Genomic DNA, 20820 nt, shown 5'->3' on the forward strand with positions numbered 1-20820 from the left:
CAGCTAGTCCCCAGCTTTCTGCATAGGCTTGAAACCTAGGATTCTTTGAATACACTAGAGGTAAGCCCCACGGTTTGCTCTGAAACCTGAAACCCAGGGTTTCTCCCAGGTGCTCTCACATATTTATATTTATTGTATGGTTCAAATATTTATCTCTCTTTTAAATGCTAAAATCTTCCATCTTACTTTTTCTCTCCTCAGCCTTTGCAACCTTCCCTCTCAGAGAAGGAGAAGGCCCAGAAGGAACTCAGTCCTGGATTAGTCAGGTGGTCAAAACTCAGGGAATATTAGAGCTCTCAGTTTTCTCCTGAACATTGTGTAAGTACATGTTGGGAGCTGAAGCCACACTGAAATTCTAGTGGGAGGAGAAAAGAAAATTCCACCCTAAGACAATTGCATAAAAAATGGAAATAGTGTATATTTCAAGTATCCACTAATAGAGTCAACATGCTGAAACCGAGCCAGAATGTGTAGGCCTGGAATGCTGGAATGTGTATCAACTGAACATTCCTGATTTCCAAAGTCATAGCCAACAACAAAAATCACATTGTGGCATCAGAGCCTCTATTCTTTCTTGTGTACCCATGGGTTCTCTCTGAGCAAAGACCATGAAGGCGTGTGTGTGTGTGTGTGTGTGTGTGTGTGTACACACACATATACATATATGTGTGTATATATATATATATATATATATATATATGTACATATATATATTATATATAAGGGCCAATATATACACCATATATATTTGGTATATATATATATATATATATATATATATATATATATATATACTCCAAAACAAGAAAGTCATGAAGATGACAAGTTTGGGTTTAGTTTCAATTAAAAAAACTATTGGATCAAATGTAAAAAATCCACATAAGTCCGTTTAATTTGATTCGAGGAAGTATTATTAATTGAGCCCCTATTATGCTTCCAGTGCTAAATTAAGCTGTAGGGAATAATTTTGAGATGTCGAAATGATTCCTTTTCTTGAACAGTAGGAGAGGCTCATATTAAACATGTGAGCTAATTCTAGAGCAAAACAAGGGACAATACTCTAAGGCTGGTTACTGCCTTTAAACCTGGTAGGCAGTAAACAACAGAAAGAACAGGGAAAGTAAACAGGTAGAAAAGCATTAATTAGAGATGAAGCCCTTGACATTTGAATAGGTGTTGGGAGGTCTCTGAGAAAATGCTAACGTGGGTGGTTTTTCTCTGAAAGGAAATAAATCTAAATATAACTTGTCCCAAGGAGAGTTTGAGAAATGGTCAAGTGAAAAGCAAGAGACCCAATGCCAATCACCCCTATGGATTTGAGCTGTTCTAAGACCCAGAAAGCCCCACAAAGAGGAGGCTGCAAACCCAGTGGAAAGTTGGAAGGGAAGCCAGTGGGGGTAATTGGCTTTGGCAGAATGCCTGATCCCATGTCTTAGCCACTTTATTTTTGCTTTTCTGCCTGTAGTTGGAGGCAATATTGTCAAGAAAAGCATGAGAGTCTAAAATGAGGAAGAAGGAAAATCTAGTGGTGAGATGTGAGCAACGTATGAGAAGACAGGGTGGATATAAATCATAAGATAAAGTAACACCTTCACCACTCTTAAGTACACTAGAAAGTCCAAAATTTAATAAACTGTCTCTGCTCTTTTATCCAAACTCAGTCATCTTTCTAAATTGCCCATTTTATTTAGTGCCACTTTCATTATCTCAGACATTCAGAATGGAAATTTCTCTCCTTCTAGTGCAGGAGAGGAAAAACTTTTCAACTTTCTTTTGTTCATGGACTGGGGGCATTTGAATTAAACTAACAGAAGACAGATTAACAGTTGAAAAAGGTTATTTAGGAATACAAAGCACCTACGGTGAGAGTGCTCAGTGATGAAAAACTCGAAGGGGTGGTTAGAATTTGGGGCTTATATACTTAACTTAGTAGGGTAAATGGAAGGGGCAGAAAAGGTTCCTGTGGGAAGAATAATTAGATTTTTTTAGGGAAGACAAACACATTTTTAGAACAAATTGGTGATAAAAAATGTTGTGATAATATTTGTCTATTCAGGTATAGGTAGTCTTTCTGGCTTCATAAAGGCCAAAAACTCCTGCTGGAGGGTACATGTCTGGTAGGTTTACTTGTGGTCTCTCCTAGGGCTAGACCTGTTCCAAAGGGAATTTAAGGCAATCCTCATTTCTCGGAAGTTTTTACTTTTAGTCAGATAAGGGAAGCCCTGAAAAGGCTTCTTTCTGCATCTGTTGAATCTCAAATGTCTTCAGCTTAAAATAATTATACCAATTCCGGGGTTCCGAGTGGGTCCCCACACCTGTATCTCTGCTTTTAGTCCATAGCCTAAGACTGAGTTTCTAAAGGATTTTGACCATCATTTCTCTCCAAAGTCTAGCATGTGGCAGATGGTCCACTCATTTAATAGATCTGAATGACTATGTAAGTAAAGTAATAGAGTATTGTTTCCTTAATATTTATCAAAGAATAATAAACAAAAATCATGACACCTATTTGAGGACAATTACCAGAGATATGTCTTTAGTCCTGATCTGTCTTCTAAGATACCCACCTGTATGCTCAACTCATTATGGGCCATCTCTACCAGGAGGTTGCATAGGCATCTCAAAGTCAACATATCCCACAATGAACCTATTGTCTTTTCTGAAAACCTGCTTCTCATTTATTTTCTCATTCAGTGAGTGGCACGTCACCAGCCATCCAACTGTCCAAGCTATAAAAATGTTATTTCTTATTGACTCTCTTCTTGTCTCACCCCCTATAGTGAATACTCATGCAGTCCTGCTGATTCTACCTCTACAGTAGCTCTAGAATGAACATTTCCTCTTTTCTCATTCTGTTCTCATCATTCTTACCTGATGTTCCAGAAATCTCTTACCCGGTTTCCTATTTCTGATGTCTTTTCTCTTCACTCCATCACCATAACATTTTTCAAAACAGGTAACCAGTCTGTTCCTGAATTCTCCAAGTACTCCAGTGTCCAGGGGTCACCTTTATTTAAATATGAAATGACATTATTCAGGCCCGACCCTGCATTACTGCTGGCTATAGGCTCCCCCATCACACTTTTAAGGGTCACAGTCCTCTAGTCTACACCAGGAACTTTCATCTTTTTCCGCTTTACTCCCCACTCTGGCTCCTCAATTTCACTCCCAGGTCAAGCTTAGATCTTGGCTCTTTGCCTCTCTGGTCACCTTAAGGAATTTTAGAATTACTATCTGCTTTCTTCATGTTCTATTCCGTTAGGCAAAAACAGACTTTCATTGAACCTCTGGAAGTGAGTCTTTGGAAAAGACAATAATGCTGGGACAAAATAGAAGGCATCAGGAGAAGAGGAAGAGGAAGTATGAGATGGACTAACTCTATAAAAGAAGCCATAGGCGTGAACCTACAGGAGCTGAGAAGGGCTGTTGAAGACAGAATGTTGTGGACATCACTCATTCCTAGGGTCTCCAGGAGTTGGATCTGATTCACCAGCATATAACATACACACTGCAAGTGATAGAGCATAATGATGACACAGGCAAAGGGACCCTCAACACCATTGTTTACGATACTTATTGGGCATTTTCTGTGTCTCGCTAGCCATGATCCACTCAAGGTCATGACCTTGCACTGTCTGCCATGTTGCTCAGGACCTTCCCTCTTTAGAGCAGACCCTCTTCCCATCTTCTCTGCCAGAAACCTAATGGCCCTTGCCCCCCAGCTTTAGCAGGCAATACCCAAATTCTCATGTTTATTAGACAAACAATTTACTTCTTCATGGTGAAGATGCTTCCATCTAGACTACATTTTATAACCAATCAGTTCCATTAATTTATTTTCTAGAACAAAGGAATAGTTTTCTTCATAAGAGGAATTCTGCCAACCCCCTGAGCCAATCAACTTAAACTAGTGAGCCTCTTTACAACATGTTTGGTTGATGTATTATTATTGGGGTTAACTCTGACCTCATTTTTTTTCAGTTGGTTAATATTTTTTCCAGAAAAGTAGTCTCCCAGGCAGAAAGGGAATCAAATGTGTTAGGAGGAGAATCCATTGGGATATATGAAGAAACTATTAGAAATTCTGTATTATCGCTTCTCGGCCTTTTGGCTAAGATCAAGTGTAGAAATTCTGTATTTATTTTTCCAATTCTATTATGTGTTAATCTGTCTACACTGTATTATAGTCATATATCAAAGAAAGGTGGCTAAAAATATTTGCTGATAAAAATGTGAGACCAAAAACTTTAAGAGCAAAACTCCAATGCTCTTAGCATAGCTTCCAAACCCTTTGCAAACAGTGCCCCGTTTATTAAAAGATAATTTTTAAAAAAAAGATAATTAAAAGATAATTTTAAAAAATGATAAAATCATGACTCTCATATAGATATAAAATGAAGGCATGTTAAAGATTTTATTTTACTCATTATTAATGAGGGACTAGAACTGGAGAATCCAAAGAATAAACCTATTTGTAGATCAGGAATATGGAAAGAAATGTGCTAATTCAGGCAAGACTGGCTTCTTCCAAAGTGTGGAGAAAAAGTCAATTGAATCTCCCAGGGTCAAAAATTTACCTCTCTAGAGCCAAGACTTACTTTGCGTTATTATACTTGTCTATAACTTATTGAATTATAAAATAGCTCAAATGGTAGTCTCAGAATCCAGATAAATCAAAATCACTTCACGCAGGTATGGTGTGCTTTCCACCAGAGCAACCTAAGAGCTGTGAGCCAAATCCAGTCAGCCACCTGTTTTTGTAAATAAAGTTTTATTGGGACACAGCTGTACCCATTTGTTTACACATTGCCTATGGCTGCTTTCCAGGTACAATGTCATTTTTGAGTAGTAGCGACAGAGACTGTATGACCAGCAAATGTTAAGATAATTATTATCTGGTTCTTTATATCAAAAGTTTGCCAATCTCTGCTCTAGAAAACAATGCATAGTTTTCCAATGAAGCACAAAGTTTTCATTATGCATTCTTCATCCCCACAAGTCCTCCCTCCCAACTGTCCCACCTGCCACTGCAGTCAGCCTCAGCTCTGGCCTCCTGAAATGCCCTTGGGGTATGCACCAGTGAATCTCAGCGTGTGAACCATGAGCCACCCAGGAAAGTGCCCCAGGTGGGCCTCAGACTGATTCCAAAGGCCAGTAGCTCTCTCTATTTATTTTAGCAGTGGGATCTTTGTAAGTCCACCCACTGGCTGTGATAGGCTTAATTGTGTCCCCCCTAAGTTTCCTATGTTGAAGACCCAACCTCCCAGTACCTCAGGGTATAACTGTATTTGTAACTAAGTTTTACAAAATGGTAGTTCAGTTAAAAAAGAGAAGAAGAAGAAGAAGCCGTTAGGATGGGAACCTAATTCAACATGATTGGTGTCCTTATTAGAGGGATTGACACCCGTATGCGTGCGCAGGGAAAAGGCCAAGTGAGGTCTCAGCGAGAAAGCGGCCATCTGCAAGCCAAGGAGAGTGCTCTTGGGAGAAACTAAATCTGCCAACACCTTGATCTTGGACTTGCAGCCTCCAGAGCTATGAGCGCATGCAATTCCGTTGTTTAAGCCACTCGGTTTGTAGTGCTTTGTTATGGTAGCCCAAGTAAACTAATACAGGTACCTGACCAAAAACTGCCCCAGGACTTAGAAATTAGCCTGCAGACACCTGGCAGAGTCCACTCAATTCTTTTTAGGCTGAATAACAGCTACTAAAGGAGTGAGCAGCTATGGACTAATCTAGATACAGTCAGCTTATGTTGGGTGACTAATGTTAGAAGACATTTTTCTCGGACAATCATTTACTCATTCATTAAGCCTTCGTAGGCTGGTGTGGTGAGAGAGAGATGAGTGTGTGCCAATGGTGGTGGTTAAGAGTGGGAAGAATAGGATGAGTTCTGCTCTGGGGATTAGGGTCCAATAACAGAGACAGAGACATAACCGATTGCCCCAGATTCCGTGTAGAAAAGCCTGAAGGTATAAATGAACAAAACAACAAGAAATCATAACACCGGTGATAGAGCTTATGAATAGGGATTTTTAAAAGTGCGATGGGAGCCCAGAGGACAAAGCAATTGATTCTGTTGGCGGGGAGCAAACAAAGAGGGACGAGAGGCAGTCATGGAGGGATTCAATGAGGGGGAGCCTAGGGGTGAGGGACTTGATATGCACAGGAGATGGTGGATTTTAGCTTGAAGGTTCCAGCACTGTCCTGTAGCCTCCAACAAGCATGGTAGGTTTACAAGGGAGGTTCTCACAAATGTTTGCTTAGTCAAGGCATAAAACCCTAATTCTTAGGGGCAAAAGCTCAAATGGGAAAGAGAGAGGCATAAAAAATGAAATTCTTATTTACTCCTGTAATGAGACTGATATTTTATTTTTTAAATGTCCTCATCACATTTTAGTCTCCCTCAATAACCCACCCAGTAAGTTTCTGATCAATAATCCCTTATCAAAATCAAAGCTGGCTATGTAATTTGATGAGTCCAGTGGACCCTTCCAAATGTGTGCAGAATGTGGTCCTGATGTAATTTATCCAGCTTCAATATCAATGGACAGCTTAACTGTGACCCCACTGTCGGATTTAAAACTATTAAGTCCTGCTGCCCCTTTTATCGGCAAGAGGAAAGCAGCTGTGCTTTTTAATCCTATAGCTTCCGTTTATCTCTTTATTGTTTTTTGTTTAGGTAGGGTAAAGGCTGTTTTTCCTTTTATTTTTTCCACAATGAAAATAACTTATTAATCCAGTTATATAAATGACCCATGTAAAAACTTTCAAATGGTACATACCATTTAATGTTTATCCTCATAATATCATCAAACATCTTCTGGACCAGATAGAACAGCAATGGGTCTGAGCTTTACCCTCATACCACCTAAGAAAACTATCATACAAAGTTAGCAACTATTACAAGAAAGGTGAACTATAAGTTATTTTTTAAACCAAAGTAAACTTTGGGAGTATAGGCTGGGAATTATGCCGCCAATTTTTATGAACTCCAGGAAAGCAGCTGGTAAATTAGCTGCAATAGTTGATCCTGCTCAAACAAAACAAAATAGAACAAAACTCTTCAATTATGTTGAAGAGCCTTGGCTTCTCAAAGGAAAAGAGAATGGTGTTTGGTAATTCCAGTGATTTGTTTTGTTGTTTGTTTGTGTGCTTTACAAATTTGTGAAGTTTTTGAGATCGTGTTCTAGAAAGAAAATATTAGATTTTAGCTCTCAGTTGCAGGGGAAAAAAATCAGCCTACCCTCAAATTGAACCTGCATCCATGTGGTCATAATTAAATGCCTCAAAAGAATTTAAAATCATCTGAGAACCATCTGACCACATTGTAACATGTCCAGCTACACAGAATGTCATTGTGCAGCAGACTGTCATTTCTAAAATGGCATCTATAGAGGATGGAGAGGAAATGCTTATTAAACATCAGGAGGAAAGTTAAAAAAAAAAAAGGAGATTAAAAAAGATTAATCATTTAGCTGGGTCCAGGCACTCAAAGGCTGTAAACAGAGTGAACTTGAAATTATAACTCAAAGACTCCAACGTGATCTCCAAACATCCAGGGGGCCTGCCTGGAAGATGCTGCTCTTGCCAGATGTGGAGCAATGGAAAGATGGACGTGCCCGGAAGGAGCTAGAGGAGGAAGTTCATTCCATTGGGGGACGAAGAGAGGTTCTATTGTCTTGGTAGCATGTGACAAAGATCTTCTGAATGGGGAGAATTTTGAGGAGCAGGAAACTGAGAAAAGGACCTAACATGTGCAGGACATGACTTGTCCCGCTGGAAAGATAAGTGGGTTCCAGGGTTGTTCCCTAGACAAGGGAAAGATAATGCAGGGTCTTGTGCCTGAGGGGAAACAATCAGATTCATATTGTTAGACACATAATACAGGCAACAGCACAGAGAATGAATTGGAGAGGGGAGTTGCTGGGAGTCAGGAAACAGATTGTAAAGTTAATGCAATATAGGCCTTGAACTATGGCAGAGACCAAAGGAATAGAAAGGAGAATGGAATGGTGCATGCCTCCTAGAGTGTTTCATAACAGACTAAGTCTATTTATATGAAGCATAATAAAAGACTTGTTCTGTTAACTAAAAAAATTAAAAATGCTTTCTGTACACCGAGATCACTTGATTGGTCACAGAAGTTGCAAAATAAAAACAGAAGTTAAATGCAGGCAGACTTCAAAGCTGGAACAAGCCCTTTTCTTCCCTTAAAGCAATTGCTTCTTCCTGTCCAGTGCTGAATCTCTGCCCTCCACTAACATGAAGCGGCCGCCCTGAAACTCACGATTCTTCTATTTGGAGCCCAGTCTCAGTAAAAACTGAAAATGCTCACCATACCTTAAGTAATTTTTAGTGCAATGTTTCCTAAATAGTTAATAAAATTAACTTTCTGAAAGGTAGAGAATGAAAAACATAAAAAGAGATTGAAACTGCTTTTATAGGAACACTTAGAATCTTAGAACAGGAAGGAAACTGAGAGATCTTTTGGTTTTTTTCTGAACTGAAAAAAAAAATTGAGCAGAACTCTCTATTCAAACAAAATTTTCTTAGAATCCTTATACATAAAACAGATAAAAACAGAACCACATTGGGTGAAGCAGTACGTACAAAGGTAGGACTGGGAGGCATCAGTCTGCCTGAATTGTTCACCCAGGGGACAGGTATTATTTGTAGAGAATCTACAGTCACAGGGAACTCATCATGTCTCGACTCCTACATGCTCTGGCACTTTAGATTCAAGGGACCTGTACGTCTCCCCAGCAGAGTTTTTGGACTGGGGACCATGGATCTTCCCCTGAAAAGGACCTCCGTTTAAAGACAAACCACACTCTTCTTACTTTCTCAGAAATATGCAGGAAATGGTTTTGGCCATTTGGACCACCCATGAAAGCCATCTGTGCGTGGGAGGAGCAGAAATGGCCATGCAGGTGCTGATAGCAATACCCAGGAAACTGGAGCACAGATTCAGACCGAAAGAACTGCTGGAAGGGAGCTGTATTTTCCTTCTGGCCGTGGGTGAGGGGCTGTAGCTTTATCATAATCTGTAAATAAATCCAGGGAAGTGCTCCCTAAATAGTATGTGATGAAGCGCGTACTCGGTAACCTAGGTTCAATTCCCAGCTTTGCCTCTTATGAGCTGTGTGACCTTGAGCAACTTCCTTAATGTCTCTGTTTCAGATTCCTCCTCTGTTAAAGGTGGGTTAATATTAGGACTTCCTCCTATTGTGAAAATTATAGGAGTTGATTTACATAGAATCCCCAGACTAGCACCTAGCACACTATAAAAGTGTTTGTCATTTTATTATTATTGTTATTGTCATTATTCTGAGGAACATGGGCTTGGATGTGCGACAGCTCTGGTTCATATCACAGCTCTGCCTCTTCCTAACTGCAACCTTGGGCATGTTACTTAATTTAGCTGGTGCCTCAGTTTCCCCATCTCTAAAATAAGAGAGATAATAGCACCTTTCTGATGGCATTGCTGTGAGAACTGATCCAGATCTTACATGGAAGGTGCTAATCAAGAGGGTGCCTGGCACATGGTGAGCCAAATGTCTGCCATTGTTACCCTGTGTTTAAATGCATTCAGCTCTACCAACACACACAGTTACTAACACTTACTACAGGCTCTCTATGGCTGGGACTACGTGCTAGGACCTCGGGGAATATAGGAATATTAGGGCTGGAAGGGACCTGGGAAATCTTGTCCAACTTTGTTACTTGTTGGATTTTTAAACTCCGAGCTGTGAGCACTTACATCTTCATCAGCCAAAAGAGACATGACCCATCTGCCAGCACCCGGGAGGAGCGTAGCTGGCGGCAACTCAAAAAACGACAAGATTGACTAGGAGGAGGATGCGTGTTATCCCTCAAAGGTGGCTGGATTTGCTGGCAGTGAGCAAGCAGTTACTTGAAAAACCCGAGAGAAGGCAGAACAGTTAATAGCTGCAGAGTAGTGAAAGGATGGCACACGGAGAGAAAAATCTCAAGTCCATATGGGATTGGAGATGGGGCCGGGTAAGGCAAGCTGTTCTCAGTCCTAAACAGTCCTGATGCGTGAGACTCAGTGGGCATCCTCGTGAGCCAAAGACGGACGTTTTTTTCACTGCACCGATTATTTTACTGTAAGTACTGCTGTGAGTTAGCATATGGCATCTCAGATGTGTGAATGAATTGTAATTTCTATTTGCAATATCTGCAGCTAGAAGTGATCTAGTTGGGAAAGAAAAAAAAAATGGATGCAGAGTAAGAGAGAGACTTGGGTGTCTTTAAAGGGACTAGCCTTCAGGGTCCTGGAAAACAAACTCTGACGTTCAACTGCCTTGCCAAAAATCATCCCAAGCCATCTACGTCCACTGTTCCACTTCAAGTCTTGGCAACAGCGGGAAAGAAGCAAGGCAGTGCCTCTGCTGTTCTCATGCTTCAGTGCTTCCAACTGATGACATCATCTGTTACTGAGTTCTCCTTTTCTTATAATGGAAATCAGACTTGGAATATCGAAATCACTCAGCATGGCTACTCGTTCAACACCCTCTCTCCCATCTATAAACTAACACAACCAGTCCTTCCACTTTAAAAATTGTTTTGTTTTTTTTAAAGAGTGTGCAGTTTTGGCGTGGTGTACAAGGGGAAGAGGATAACATACCCAGAAACATATATCCAGAATGGCTCTTCTGCTCTTATATGTAACCCTCTCTGCCTGAGCATCATCCTTCAGAAAAGCCTCGCATGTCCACCCAGGTGGCCCAAATGTTCAGACCGATGGAGTGTTTTTATTATTTGGAAGTTACTGTTTCTCATTTTGTGAGAGACTGTACTTAAAAACCAATGCTTTCTATCCTTTTGGGGAATTAAAAAGACAGAGACAGTGTGGCCTGGAAAATCTCCCCTATTCAACTAATTAAACAAGGGGGCTGTTAGATTGAGGTGATTCTAATGCTTCAGCAGCCCACATAAGCAAAGCAAAACCCAAGCCCACAAATACCTCAAGGTTGCAAAATTGAAACCTAAGGACAACCAGTCACAAACAGCCAACTAGGCTTTCCCAAATAAGACAACTGCTTAAGCTATAGCCAATGAAATCATTTTCTTGCTTTGCTTCCTGTCTTCTCTATAAAAGTCTTGCCCCTGGCTCCTGTAGGTGGAACACTCCTAATCACTTCTGGTTTGGGTTACACAATTCGAATAAATGTTTGCTCAAATAAACGCTTAAAATTTTTAATATGTCTCAGTTCATCTTTTAATGGTCAAAAAAATATATGGGAGGAAAGGTGAAGACCATGGGACAATGGACGCCTCCAGACTGACGCTCTATATTGCACTCCCAGTGACAGGATCCATGAAATGGAATGGAATATAGTGTCAGCATCCTTCATAGTGGACAGCATCCATTTCCACCAATAGTGTCTAAATATTCATTCATTCATTCATTCATTCATTCATTCATTCAACAAATGTTTACTGCTCATCTACTACGGCCTAAGCACTAGATAATGATAACAGATCAGACCTGACTGCCCCTGTTTGGTAAGCATAAAGGTCCATCAACCTCAGCTCCTAGAATAGGTCCTAGGTTCCCAGGAACTTGACAATCATTGTTATTGTCTATGGTAAGTATTTACCACTCTTCTTTGGCAGCTTAGCTTCTGAACTCTTCTTCAATACTAGAGGCTGCCCCTTGTGATATATCTTGGTAGGAAACAGATACTATGCCCCAATGCCAGAGTCATACTTTTCTAGTGTCCCTTGCAGCTTGAATGAGAACAATTACAAGTATCTGCCAATCACAGCATCCATGCTGAGCTGTGACTCAGGAGCTCAGTGTCAGCTCTGGTATCCACCCTAGTCTTCATGGAGGAAGCCGTGGTGATCAACTCCAGGAACAGTCACAACGGCAAGATTGTGCAAGCAGTGGAGTCTTTTTAGGACCAAATCTACTGTGATTTGGGAGGTTTACCTTGGCCATGTGGCCCCTAGACCTAGCTCTCTGGTGCTACTGGAAATTCAGAGTGATCCAATCTTTTAATAAATTTCTTTCTGTTCAAATTAGGCAGATATGGGTTTTGAAACAGAGAATGAAGAGATAATGCCAAGTGATAGAGGAGTGGTACATACTTAAAGTCTACAGGAATTCAAGAAAAGTTTGCTCACCCTAATCGAATGGTTGGACCGTTTTCCTTTTCCTAAAGGTGGTGGAACTGTTATTCTAAGAGCCAGTGGTTCTCACTTTTTGGCCTCAGAACTTCTTTATACTCTTGAAAATTACTGAAGATACCAAAGAGCTTTTACTTTACTAACATACCCTATATATATGGTTATTTACCTCATTAGAAACAGAAATTTAAAATATATTAATCAAGTCATTTAAAAATAACAATAATAAACCCAATTATGTGCTAACATAACATTTTTACGAAAAATAACTATATTTTATAAAACAAAAGAAAAATTAGTGAGAAAAAATGGTATTGTTTTACATTTTGCAAATCTCTTTAATGACTGGTTTAATAATAGCTGGATTATCTTATTTCTTTCTGCATTCAATCTGTTGAGACATGTTGTCTGGGTTGAAGTATGTGAATAAAATCTGGCCTCATTGGAAAAAGGAGAATAGCCTTTTTCAGATAATTAATGATGTTTTTTTTTTTCTTTGATAAGACGCCAAATCTCAACAAATGGTAATTTCTTAAAGGTTAGTTGCAATGTGGAATCTAAAACCATGTCAGTGAACATTTGTCCACTGTTATATAAAAACCCATTGGTCTACATGTACTTTGAATGGATGTTTTACCCAGACATGGTTTTGTAACATCATACATTGGTCATTTAGAAAATTTTGATCTTTGAAATATTAACATATTTTATTATACAATATCAAAAAATCACATTTTAATATTACCAGAGACATCATCAAAAAAGTTTTCAATTATTGGGAATCTGTCAAGCTCACAGTAGTAGATAAGTTTTCCAAAATTCTAATTTTTGTTGGAAAGCCCACATTTTATCTTTGGCAACAATTATTGTCAGTTGTTTTTCTTTAAGTGATAGAATCAGCTCATGTTTCAGAAAATGTTAGCCAAATATCTAGGTCTGAATAACTATATTTTGTCTACCACTTATTCTTTTAAATAAAAATGTTGTTCCGTGAAAAAAAAAAAGAATGGCAGTACAGCTCCCAGTTCAACTGCACAAATATCTTTGCTCTAGACAACCAATGAATATCAGTGGGCAGCAGAAGTGCTTTATGCATGTTTCCCATTTCATCACACAGAATATTAAAAAGACGTGTACTCAAAGGTAAAGTTTTAATAAAATTAATAATTTTTGTTTCATGATAAACTTTCTTTTGTGAAACTAATGGTGTTTTTTTTTTTTCTACAAGTGGGTTGTGGTCATAAATACAATTACTGGTAGTCTTTTATTTTCACCCATCAGTGCAAATGTTAATTCAGTGAAAAAAATCAAACAACATCTTAGCATTACTATTAAAATAATTTTGACCTCAGGACCCTCTGAAAGAGTCTTGGGGACATTGCAGGAGTCCACAGACATATTTCGAGAACTGCTCTAAGGGAAGAAAACTTTGAAAAGGCATTATGAAATAAATGCCTATAGATGTTGGCCAGTTAGTGAGTGGAGGGGAGCAAGAGCAAAGGCTGGACAGGTAAGTAGGTGCTAAACTACGGAAAGTTTTAAGTACCAAGCAGCAGAGCTTGAATATTATCCTGTGGACAACTGGGAAATTTTAATAACCATAGTTATCATTTATTTAGCATTTACTGTAGGCCTGGTATTTTGCATATAGTATTCTATTTACACGGCATAATAATCCTGTGAAGTTAGTATTAATCATCCTCTTTGGTGGAAAGGAAACTGAGGTTCAGAGAAGTTGAGAAACTTGCCCTAACCCACACAGCTGGCCAAAGCACAGGAGCCCGTGTAGATGTGAGTGCAAAGCTTGGACGACTTCCTCCATTTCAAACTTCATTCCAAGCCACATTTTTCAGCTCTGCTGGGTAGGATCCTGGAATGCGTATGGTCGTAAAACATCTAGTCTGCCATGAAACACTCTGGCTATAAATCTTGTATATTTACTCTGGGTTCCCTGAGGGCAAAGGTCAAGTCTATTTACATGCCCAGCACATTGTGGTTACTTAATAAATCTTTAACCATAAAGGTAGTGATTTTTTATAGAGCCCAGCTCCACTCAGATCCCTTTCAGATTTCTTGAGTTTAAAGTGCACACCCCAGAGTAAGAGGATTTTTTTTTTTCCCAAAAGCACTCAGAGGCCTGTATTTCCGGAATGTGAGTATGGCCTTCAGTGTCCACAATAGCGGCCTCTGCACAATTATTACTGCATATTTGTAAAGTAAGTGAAACCTGTTTTGCTCACCTCCACCCTTTTGGAGGTGTTGGATCTTATTCTGGAAGGAACATGGGCTTTGGAATAGGCTGACCTGGATTCAAATCTCAGTTCCACCACTAACAACTCAGCCTCCATATCGAAAACATGATTCTAATAGTGTCTTCTTCAGAAAGTTGTTGAGACGATTAAATGAAATAGTGTAAGGAAATCACTACTCCTGGTGCTTTTTCTTTCCCCCACAAGCCCAGTCTGGTCCCACAGAGCCCTTCTCCAGCCCCCTAGGGTCCCAGGGCTTTGCAGAAGGAGGCAGGCTTGGCCAGGACTCACCAGCTCTCACCCCATCACCCAAACTGCCCCTTCGAGCAAACATTGTCTACCTATCCTCATATGCGGGATAGTACTCTCAGCTTGATATTACTTTACAAATTATCTAACAAACTAATAAAAACAACAAATGCCAATAGGAATTCTAAAATGTGTTTGTAATTGCAGAAGGTGTTAATAGGTTCATTGGACAAACAATTTTAAGAAACACTGCAGACTAAATCTCCCTCCTGGGAGGGTGCAATTTAGCCTGTTAATGGTTCTAAGGAACTCCAGAGGAAAAGAAACCTGTGTAACTTCGTATAACAGCTACACAAACTCCGTGCATTGCTGAAGACTTTTTCCTGGTAATCGTCCATCTCACCCTCAAAAAAGGTTTTCCCCCCATACTATTTGAGAAGCACTACCTTACTTTCACAGCTATGATTTCCTAATGATGGCATCTGAGACATGGGGCAGTATCCATGTAGACTAAGATGACATATTGGCCCCAATCTTGAGAAGTCTGTAAGCGTTAGATCTAGGAACAAAACCCTAAAGTCTTTAATGGGCTGGACATAACACTCATTTGAGGAGAGGAGAATACTTAAACCTCGACCACACTCTACAGCTTATAACGCATTTAAAAATATATTACCTCATTCAAATATGTTATCTCAGTTTATTCCTAAAAAAAGCTGTATGAAGCAGTCAAGATATGATTATCTCCTTTTGTAGGTTATGAAGTTAAGGCTCAGAGAGATGCAATGACACCCCTAGTCCCTTAGCCAAGAAGTCTCAGAGCCGAGACTAAATGCAGACTCCAGCTGGACTCCTGGGCCAGTGCTGTACCCAAAAGACCAGAAAAAGGGGGGGGGGGGGAAACAGAGGAGGAGAGAAAGTTGGAGGAAGGGAGGCAGAAAAGACAAATGCAAGCAATTCTGTGGGTCATTCACTCTGCTCATGCCACTCTGTCCACAAGTCTATCTGCTTCAGCAACTATTTGTTTTGTTTTGTTTTGTTTTCCACCAACACTGCTCTTTTCTCAGGAGACTGGTAGCCCCAGAGAGCAAAAGCCAGACTTCAAGAACTGCCAAGAACTGCCAACTCCTGGCCACCTGTGAGGCCCAGAGGCAGCCGCCACCCAGGGGGAGGCTCCACCTTCCACACCACCCTGGCTACCAGCCTGGCAGTGAGAAAGCACCTCTACTGCACAGTTAGCTCCAAACCATCCCCAACCTTCTTCCCTCCCTCCCTCTACAGCCTTGGCCGGCCTCCAATCAGCCTTGGCCAGTGGACACCAGTCAGCCAGGAATCCAATACTTCAGACCCAGTATCTCTAATTCAAGGGTTAGGCATCCTCTTCTGAGTTGCCCTTGCTCTTCCTTGAAGCCAAGAGAAAAGAAGAGAGAGAGAAGGATAAAAAGGAGATGCTAGAACAGGAGATGCAGCGATCACTTGTGGCTTGGACTCATTCTTCCTGTTGGGTTTAAGGGCATTTTCAGCATGTTTGTGAACTCTTCACACTTAATGATGTCATCGACGCCAAATGCTTTATGTTAATTAGTTGTCATGAAGCTTAAGTTGCCCTTCTCTCCATAGCAAGCACTGCAAAGCTCTCACCTGTTGGAATTAACTGTAATGGATGCAATGAAGACAAAGAATGCGCTGCCAACATGGAAATTCCCGCTTGTGCTATCTCTGGAAATAAAGCAGTACTGGTTACAGGCCCTGCTGTGCTTGGGTGCTCGCCCAGAAACTTCCATTCCTGGGAGGAGACATTTCCCAATAAACCTCATCTCCCTTTTTGTGTTAACAACAGCATGCTTTTCTTTTCAGTTTCATTTGACAAGAAACTTTTGGGTTTCTTTCCCAAAAAGTCAGGGTTAGCACAGTTAGAAAACATGTTGGAAAGTTAGCACGGCTGAAGTTCACATTTTTAGGAAGCAGGGAGTGACTATTTCTTTGTCTGGGATAATGAGGCAATAGTTAATAAAAAGGTGTTTCTCACTAAAGAAGTAAGTCAGATGCCTGCATTAATCAAAAAATATTCCAAGTTATGAATGGGGAAAAATTATTCATTAATTTCCCCCCTCCCCACTGCATACTAAAAAAAAGGCATTGTCTGTACCAAATTTCCATTCCCTTTTCACATCCTAATATATATATATTTCATACATGGAAAACAATGTGCTTTGAAATGAAAAAGATGCACCATTCTCATTGTATTTATTTGTTAGTTCAATGGGTGGGGCTAGTGATATAATTATGAAAGAAGAGCTGAAGATTTTTGTTTGTTTGTTTTTCCCCCTCAATTTTTATAAGGAGTTATAGTAGTTTGCTAGAGCTGCCATAACAAAATGCCACAGGCTAATTGGCTTAAACAACAGAAACTTCATTTCTCACAATTTTGGAGGCTTGGAGTACGAGACCAAGGTGTCCACAGTGTTGGTTTTTTTCTGAGGCCTCTCTCCTCGGCTTGTAGATGGCCATCTTCTCCCTGTAGCTTCACAGGGTTCTCCCTCTGCATAGGTGTCTGTGTCATATAAGGACAGCAGCCATGTTGGATTAGGGCCCACACTCATGATATCATTTTTAACTAAATTACCTCTTTAAAAACCCTATCTCCAAATATAATCACATTCTGAGCTCTTGGCGGTTAAGACCTCAACATGTGAATTTGAAGAGACACAATTCAGCCCCTAACAGAAATCACTGGTCTTATGTGTGAGAGCATAATATCATAAGAAGTTAAATGAAGAATGGCAAAAGTAACTAGATGGGGATTCATAAGAACTGGCTTCCAGCTCCAGCAGGTGATTTACTGGTTATAGGACCTTGGGCAACTTTCTTACCCTCTCTGGCTATCTGATCTTTTCAAGTCAAAGACAGAGAGAGAAAATGCATTGGATAATTTCTGAGGTACTACGCAAATCCATCAATTTGCCATGGTTGGATAGGAATCCAAGGGGAGGCAGAAGCAATAACATAGTGCTCTGATTTCTTGGTAGCCTTAGGGAGAAGTTTGCACCTCAATGAAAGGTACCACAGGAGACTGGTTCTCTGCTTCTTCCAAATGAACACCAGAGGAAAGTCAGTGCTAGGTTTTACATGAACGCCCAAACACAGTCAAAAAGTCTGCAGCAAAGTGTGCAAAATCTGATTTTGCACACCCTGGGGTGGCTTAAGAATGACAAAGGGTATGAAAAGCTTTTAAGATTGTAAGAAAATGAATTTTCATTCATCTTTAACTTTAAACTAAAAATAAGTAAGGGAGAGTGAAAGCAAATAACCTGTGATGGGAAACAGTGATTTCAAGGGGTCCATATATATAAGATCAGATACACAAACACACATACACACACATACACACGCACACACACACACACCAGGGGTGCCAAAAAATGTATACAAGTGGACACTTTGGTCAACGTTGCTCAAGCAGTAGTTCACCATAATCAGAAGCATCTCGACGCTGATGGAAACCACCTCTTGTAATTGCAGATGTCAAACATGACTTGTATTCATCTTTTCTTATCGGTATATATTATTACAATTTTAATAGTTTTTTCCTTTCTTAAAATGTGTGTATATTTTTTTGGCACCCTCTGTATATTCCATCAAAATACATATGTTTCAATCCCTATATGGCTTGAACACTCCTTGGAAGGGTAAGACCTGTGGAGGAAAGGAGGGAGGGAGGGAGTGCAGCTCCCAGAGGGGCCCGCCTTCTCCAGGGAAGTCTCATCCGCCCTCCACAGTGCTTACCACTTGAAAGCTGTCAGTGCTTTAGAACGCCCAGAGCACTTTCACCCTCCTGCCTCTACTGACCTGCACATCAACCCTCCAAGACAAGTTTTACTACTTGTACCATCGTCCAGATCAGAAAACAAACCTCAAGTCCTGTGTCCCTTACACCCTCGCTGCGCTGCGGGACATGAGCCCAGTGTGTGAACATGGTGTGTGGGTCAAGACTTTGATATTCTGTGAAAAGGAAATGGTACTTTGGCGCTTGCCACCACCTTGGCTTTCCTTGAGGCTGCTCAAAGCTTGGACTCCCTAATCAGGCTGTCTTGCTGGCAATGCTCCATGTTGCAAACCTGGCCCTCTTCTGCCCCTTTTACAAATGTTTGCTGAATCCTTAGGACATGCCGGGCCCTGTGCTGGGCACTGTGGATAGGAATAACGACAGATCAAGATATAGTCGTTTCAAGGAGCTCACAGTGCTGGAGAGATAAACCAGCAAATCAAATCTCTACTCAGTTCCATGAATGTCACCTGGGTGGGTCCTGAGAGCTACGAAAGTACAGAGAAGGCTGATGGGTGCAGAGGGATCAGAGCTGGGGGCGGGGCAGGGGAACCACAGCATCCAGCAAGAGGTGATACTTGAGCTGAGATCTGAAGGCCCACGAGGCAGGCTAACAAGAGGGACATGTGATCCAGGTCACAGATTGGAAATGTCAGGTCATTGGGGAGGCTAAGGATTGGTCTACATGTAGGAATCTGGGAGAAGATAAGTCATAAGCTAAAGGTACAACCCCAAGTACTGCACTAAGGAATTTAAACTGAGCTGTTGAGGTCATGGAGTCAAAACAGACTGCCCCGGTCTGTCCCCTGGTGGCATGGCCTTAGCCCAATTGATTAACGACACCATGCATCAATTTCATCATTGTGAAATGAGAATTAGGGTACAGCTACCTCATAGGGTGGTGGTATAGATTGAATGAGGTCATCAATGCAAAATCTATAGCCCGTGAGGTCTTAAGAAATGCCATTAGTATTACTGTCATCATCATCACCATTATTAAAGGAGTGCTGTAGCAAGCTCTGTGTTTTCGAAAATCTACTGGTTATTCTCCGCTTGCCCCACCAGACCCGTTTTTAATTTCCCTGCCCTGCTCTGTCCTGGAAAGCTAACCCCCAAAGATTGCAGCCTCAGGCTCCTCCCTTGCCTACTGGCTTCTTGCTTATTGAGCCAGTAGGAGGCACACGCATGAGTTTGCAGAGTGAGAGACGGGAGAAGTCGGTTATTTCTTCGCTCAAAGCTCCCAGACTCAGGGCAGCTGTTTTGATCATGGCTATGGCTCTCCATGTCTTGGATAGACTCCCCTGAAAGCAGAACCTGACTCAAGGTCCTGGGTTTCAGAGACTTATTGGGAAGGTGATTCCAGGACTGGAGGATCTGACAGAGGAGGGGAAAATAAAAAAACAGAGTGTGACTGAGATCAGTATTTTAAGTGACTGCAGTGGTCTCTGCGGGACCTCAGGGAACAGAATACCTCTGAAATTTCCATCAGAGGGTGGGAAGCTTTGCATTCTTCCACCAGCTCCTGTGCCTTACCCAGTTTGCTGGATGCCTTCAGGGCATGGACTCCCCCTTTGCTTTCCAGCTGCATTTTCAAGCCAGCCAAGCAGGTGCGGATTCAGAGAAGGCCCTTAGAAATAAATCAGAAGGACACTTGCCTCTCTTTCCATGGAAAGCTATCAGGATGAGATCACAGCTGCAGCTGAAACCACAGGGAGGCTGATGGGATGTGACAGGGACACAAAAGCGTTTGCTATACATGCCAAACACAGTTCCTGCTGAGCGACTCTCTCTTCTACAGCTTCAGGGCCTCCCTTCATTGTTTTTTCCTTGTAGGCCTAGAAATGGCTTCCCTCCTATGCTAATCTCTATGCCCACAAGCCTTGTCCATGTCCCCGGCCCTGACTCCACTTCTGTAAATACTTCCTTCATCACAGTCCTTCCATTGAACCAACTGAGCGGGATTCTGCTTCCTGGAGGGACCCTCACAGGTACAAACAGACGTATTCCGGCTACAAAACTATGGTTGCCAGGGTGCGAGATGGTGATTTGGCAGGTCAGTTAGGTCACTTTTTTAGTCATCCCATTTCATGATGATGAAGGCATGAAATTCAACTAAGGCGGGGGAAGAGGGAGTGAGCTGGGGCTGACACAGCAATGTACTTTCCCACGGAGCCTGTGGAGACACAAAGCCATGCTGATCAGGCCTTAACGAGGACCCTCTCCCTGGGGTACTGGCACTTGAAAGCTCGGATGTCAGAGCAAACCACTAAGAGTGGATTTTCAGAAATGATGAAAGCAGGAGCAGGAAAGCTTTGGCTGTGGTGACAGCCTTACATT

The 20820-nt window shown here is 41.2% G+C and overlaps 1 pseudogene; it reads left to right on the forward strand.

The window, feature by feature from the left end:
- The first annotated feature begins 4091 nt into the window (after positions 1–4091).
- LOC141570960 (U2 spliceosomal RNA) lies at positions 4092–4215 on the forward strand (annotated as a pseudogene).
- Positions 4216–20820: the final 16605 nt, after the last annotated feature.

The sequence above is a fragment of the Rhinolophus sinicus genome, chromosome 3 (assembly GCF_057876585.1).
Source record: "Rhinolophus sinicus isolate RSI-liver-muscle chromosome 3, RSI-T2T, whole genome shotgun sequence".
NCBI lineage: Eukaryota > Metazoa > Chordata > Mammalia > Chiroptera > Rhinolophidae > Rhinolophus > Rhinolophus sinicus.